This window comes from Neofelis nebulosa, chromosome 2, assembly GCF_028018385.1.
Source record: "Neofelis nebulosa isolate mNeoNeb1 chromosome 2, mNeoNeb1.pri, whole genome shotgun sequence".
Classification (NCBI taxonomy): Eukaryota; Metazoa; Chordata; class Mammalia; order Carnivora; family Felidae; genus Neofelis; species Neofelis nebulosa.
In genome coordinates, this window is record NC_080783.1 from 84,553,141 (window position 1) to 84,559,140 (window position 6,000).

The 6,000-nt window shown below is 33.9% G+C and overlaps 1 long non-coding RNA gene across 1 annotated transcript in view; it reads left to right on the forward strand.

The window, feature by feature from the left end:
• The window catches only part of LOC131503727 (uncharacterized), a 380,333-nt gene extending 376,475 nt beyond the window's left edge, over positions 1–3,858 (forward strand). Inside the window, exon 4 of the long non-coding RNA XR_009257547.1 lies at positions 3,768–3,858. This is a non-coding gene — a long non-coding RNA (uncharacterized LOC131503727). The remainder of the gene's footprint in view (positions 1–3,767) is intronic.
• The last annotated feature ends 2,142 nt before the right edge of the window (positions 3,859–6,000 follow it).

Consider the following 6,000-nt stretch of genomic DNA (forward strand, 5'->3'; position numbering starts at 1 on the left):
GTAAATTTGTATTATTATGTTTAATTATTACTGATTGTGTTATCATGCTATCGATAAGGACCTTTATGTATTGTTTAGAGCACTACTCCCTCAGCCGAAGGCTCCGTTCCCGGAGTCCTGTTGCCTTATTTCTTCACAACTTTCCTCTTCAACTTATTGTGTGGATTTGCTCAAGTGACCCAAATTCTCTGTACCTCATTTTACTCATTTGTAAATAGATAATAATATCTAAATTATAAGGTTACCGGTAGGACTAAATGAGTTAATACAAAGAGAGCTCTGAGAACATGAGACCAAAAAATGCTGAATCACTGTTTTTGTTGTTGCTGCTGCCACCAGGATCTTGTGATCTGTCCATAATGAAGTTACCACATTCCTTTCCGTTCAAATTTCTTGTGCTATAGGCTTGAGTCACGACAGAAGGAGAACTGTGAAAAGAAGCTCCCCAAATGTGTTTTTAAAACATAGTTCTTTGGGGGCGCCTGGGTGGCTCAGCTGGTTAAGTGTCCGACTTCAGCTCAGGTCATGATCTCACAGTCCGTGAGTTCGAGCCCTGTGTTGGGCTCTGTGCTGACAGCTCGGAGCCTTGAGTCTGCTTCAGATTCTGTGTCTCCCTCTCTCTCTGCCCCTCCCCTCTCTGCTCTGTCTCTTTCTGTCTCAAAAATAAAGAAAAACATTAAAAAAAATTTTTTTAAAAAGTAGTTCTTATATTTCTCCATAGTAGTTAACTCCTATTTCTGTAGTAGTGGCCTCAAAAGACAAAAGGAAATATGAAGTGAAATTTATCCTGACTGTTCCAGATAATACAGAATTTTCCCTCCAAACATTCAGCCAATGGATTTATTCCTGGGCAATAACTTACTATATAATAAGGACAGTTCTAAACATGTGGCTCCTATCTATAAATGAAAGTGAAGTGAACTTGGTCTATGAAAGATTTGTTTTGATTATAGTCAAAACCATACTTATATAGACAAAGTGGTGGAACAAGAAACCTGGAATTTGGTTAAGTGGTAATTCTTTTTTTTGTTTTAAGTTTATTTATTCATTTATTTTGAGAGAGAGAGGGAGAGAGGGAGAATCCCAAGCTCCACACTGCCAGAACAGAACATGAAGCAGGGCTTGAACTCACATACTATAAGATCATGACTGAGCCAAAATCAAGAGTTGGACACTTAACTGACTGAGCCACCCAGCCACCCCTAATGGGTAATTCTGATTGAATGTAGTCATCTCAGTAGCTATTGATCTCTAGTCTTTCCATAGGTAGAGCAGAATTGCCTGATTTTCTACTGAGGTAGAGAATCCACCAGTCTAGTTTACTATAGACACCCATGGAATTTATCCTCCCACTACTTAATTCTGCTAACATTCTCTGACCAAACGCATGCCCTTTTTTTTTCACTGTGTTTTTTATGTTCTCTTCATCCAAATGTCATAGTGATCTGAAATTTCTTGAAGGCTGAAAGTCAGGAATAATGGAACAATTTCTTATGTTAAAGATGTGTTTTCTTCTAAACCAATTTCCTTTTCCGAAGAATTTGTACATTCCATGTACCTCGGCCTGGAGAGGGCTGATAGTTCTCTAGGAGTCATTTAAGTTTATAAATATATATCACATTTCAGGGGCACCTGGCTGGCTCAGTCGATAGAGCGTATGACTCTTGACCTTGGGTCATGAGTTCAAGCCCCATGTTGGCCATAGAGCTTACTTCAAAAATAAATAAAGACATAGATGCTTACATACATTTTTACATAAATTTCCTTTGATTCACTGTAGCATTGTTTAAGAAAATTATATCTCAGCTTTCTACTGAAAAATAAGCCTAACTTGTAATCCAGTTCTATACAAGGGAACATCTTCTCTTAAACTTATATTTAGTTTTATGGGGTGCCTGGCTGGCTCAGTCACTAGAGCATGCAACTCTTGATCTCAGGGTTGTGAGTTCAAACCCCACATTGGATATAGAGATTACTTAAAAATAAAATCTTAAAGAAAGTATTTAGTTTTATTCTTCATAGTTCCCAAAATCAGTTAACTAGAAAGGGAACACTGAGAACAATGAACAATGGTAATTGATCAAAAGGATTATGGATACAAGTAAATAAGACAAGAAAGTAACTAAATAGCTATAAGCTAATTCTATATTTTTCAACATTTAAGAAGAAAAAACTCATCTTTCTGGTGACTTGTAAGCTTCTTTCATTGAATCAAGGGTGAAGAGGAAAGAAGAAATTCTAAAATATTAATCATATAATTAGACTGCAATATTTAGTTATTAGACTTTTTATCTATTAAGATTGAGAAACAGAAAGGTTTAGAAGACTATAGTAAAAATAGCATAGGCTTACTTATTTATTCTAAGTTCTGAAATATTTAAAAATATTTCTAAATGCTGTTAGTTGAGTTTGTAAACTCACATCAAATTTCAGATACTTGCAAACATTTGTAAAACATCTCTGAGAAATCTCTCCCCTCCCTCAGCTTGCAGAAAAGACCATTTATTTTAATTTTACTTTTTTTAGCACAAAAATACCACCAGTTGTAAAAAGATATTTGCTCCTTCTTAGAACACAAAAATGTTTATTGAAACAAAAATAAGATAATTTTTAAAAACAGGAATAAAATTCATGTTCTCAATGACTGCAAGTATAATTCAATTTTTAAATTATTTTTATTCTGTGAACATTTTTTATTACCAACATATTACAGAAAAGTTACTAATTGTCATTGTTCGGTTGTGTGTTTCACATAAAAGTATCTTATTTAATTTCTGTAACAACCCTATTGATAGGAAGCAATATCTTCATTTTATAGAGAATTACAGGTAGTAGTTAATTTTATTAACCATGTACATATCATCTGATTTCAAAATCCTTGCTTTTGTCTCACTTAACCCTTATTCTATATTACAAAATAAACAAATGAATACACAGTGCTCTGAAAATTTCAGTTTCCTTAGAATACTTGTTAGTTTTATTGCAACTTTTTACTGAGTGGAATTCCATTTGTGACTGTTTCTTCTTTTTCTACAAATTGTGTCACTTTGTCTTTAAATACACTCAATACATTCCGATTTACCCATTAAAAGTCACATACATTACTTTTAAAGACAAAATTCATGTGTATGCTTAAGCCTAAGAGAAAATCTAAGGAAATATATATGTTAGTAAGTCATTTTATTGTGTCAGATGTTTTGGTTATTAGGATTTTTAAAAATCCATATACTCTGCCTGCTCCATTTTTAGGTACAATTACAAATTAAATTTTATTCCTGTGTACTTTGATAGATACATTAAAGTGTCTTTCTTCCTGGATTTTTTTTTGTATGAATAATGATGAATACAAACCACAAACTAAATGAGATTATTATAACTAAATTAAGTGTACAAAACATCCAATGGTAAACCTTAATTTCTCTTACCAACATGCTTTTACTACTACCTTGGTGAACTTGTTTTTAATCAGAGCATATCAATGACATTTGCAAAGAAGTACCATTATTTTAACTGGAGCCATGAGCCTACCTACAGTAATGGCATCCTGTCCAGTTCTGATCGCAAACTCAATCTATTAAACCCCTGAAAGTTTGCTTGTTAATTATTGCCAAGTAAAATTTTCATTTGCTCCGAGATTGCATGGTGAATATAGTTATTACAATTAAGTTTATATTAGAAATTGGCACTAGAGGGAGCTAAGTAATTGTATCATTTATGTGTTTAGGGGAAATTGAACATTCATTTAAAAACTTGTATTTTTTTTTCAGAACCTGCTGATTTTACAAATATGGCAGCTATGCCTCAGCAAATTATAAGCAATAATGAATTAGTTAATTTTCTTCAGTGAAAACTGCTATGGTAAGATTATTAAATTACTGTATTTCTACTTAGTGAAAGTAGCTACCAGTCAGTAAATTAGGACTTCTAGGACTCTTTGGGGAAAGGGATTATTGCTATTATCCATGTTTATCATTATTTTGGCCCTAACAGAATTAAAATGCTCATAGTACCATGTTAAAATACAATATTTTGTTCCCAAATTTATGGTTTGATAAGAAAATGGCTTTATTGAATAGGATCTCAGTGTTTTTTCTCAGATGAGAAAACAATTTTACTCTTATGATACAGTCTAGGAATTTAGTTGGTTCGATTACTTTGAAGGGCTGGTTCTGTTTAAGAACAGCCTTCTTCCCCAACGAGCACAGCCTATGGTGAGTTGGTAACATTGTGCCATATCCTGCTTTTATACTTATCTCCGCAATTCATAAAAGTCTGTTTAGGTGTGCAGAGGTAAAAGCTGCAGGATGCTTTTATTTACATGAACTAAAGAGCTAAAAAACAAATATTTAATCCCATGTATTTTCACGTTGACTCCCTGAAAACACATTTGAAAACAGCTTGTATTAAGTCAATATTGTGGGGAGAAAATGGGACGTTTTATCCTCCCCATCACATTACTTAGGTGGTCACGGCCAAAAAGGCACACATTTTACACATCCTTATGTGAGTTTGTCCTCTTACAGACAATGCATATGGGAATTTGTTCTTTTTTTCACAGGTCTTATGAAGGAAAAATATGGTTTAGATGTTAAAAAAAAAAAAGGTTTCGTTCACATACCATTCTACTTTGAAAATACAATGATGTTGAAAATAGTGATGTAAAACTCCTGATTTTTTTTTTTATGGTGAAATCCTTTTAGCTAATATTTTATTATAGATTTGAATTGATACACCAGTGTGCAAAGTGAAGTTTCTAGCTTTTTTTCTAGTGGATCAAATGAGGAAACCCTCTGCCTTTAATTACCTCTGCACAGGTTTAGCTTTAATATAAACGTGAATTTTAGAGAAAATAAATGTAAAAAGTAGAAAAAAATTATAGCTGGGCTATACATTATGTGATAAACCACAACTTTGATTTCTTTCTATTTGCTTCACTTATTTCCTTTATGAAAATGAAGCATTGCTTAACTTTGTTTTATTTTTATGATTTGAATTATTAGCATATTATCTATCTCAAAGGAATATCATAATTGAGGTTAGCCTTATAAGAGAGGTTAGCAAGTAGCATTTTAAAGACAGGATTTGGGGGGCACCTGGTGGCTTAGTCAGTTGAGCATCTGATTCTTGATTTCAGCTCAGGTCATAAACTCAGGGTTGTGAAGTTGACTCCTGAGTCAGGCTCCATGCTGAATGTGGAGCCTGCCTGGGATTCTCTTTCTCCATTTCTCTCTGCTGTTCCCCTGCTTGCGCTCCTTCACTCTCTCTGTCAAAAAACAAAAAACAAAACAAAAGAAAAACAGTATTTTGGAGAAGAAGGAAGGCTTGTATATGGAATACCTAGGACATCTTTTAGATCTCTAAATTAGTGTTTAAAAAACTGTAATGTACATGCTGATCACCTGAGGCTTCTTAAAATGAAGATTCCATTTCAGAAGATCTGAGTTCTTCATTTTTAATGAGTTCCCTGTTATTATCTGTGGACCACACTCAGAATAGCAATAGTCTTCACTTTCCTTAATCCTGATATGTGTTGCTCTGGCTTGAAATGAGAATTTAGAGCAAAGGAAAGTTGGAATCTAGAACCAAATCATGGCCCTGATACAGTAAACCTGAGATGCCAATTATAGTTGCTCTTGCCCTTTGTGAGCATGTTAGATGTGCAACACTGACAACATACAAGAACAGTGAGTGTGCAGGCACAGGGCCATCTGCAAACCATTTACACTGTGTAGCTGTAAAATTCCTTTGATTCCACAATATGTAGAAGATACCATAATGTTATCTTTTAAGAATTTCAATAACTTTAAAATCCTTCTTATGAGTAGATAAATCCATTTCACACGGAGGTGTGGGAGATCTCAGGAAACAGTCTGGAGTAGCAAACAGAACTGTTTGCTTTGGAAACAGATTCATCTGGATTCATATTCCAGCTCTGCCACTCATTAGCTATGTAGTTTTAACAATTTTATTTAGCATTATTTCTTATTGGTAAAATGGAGC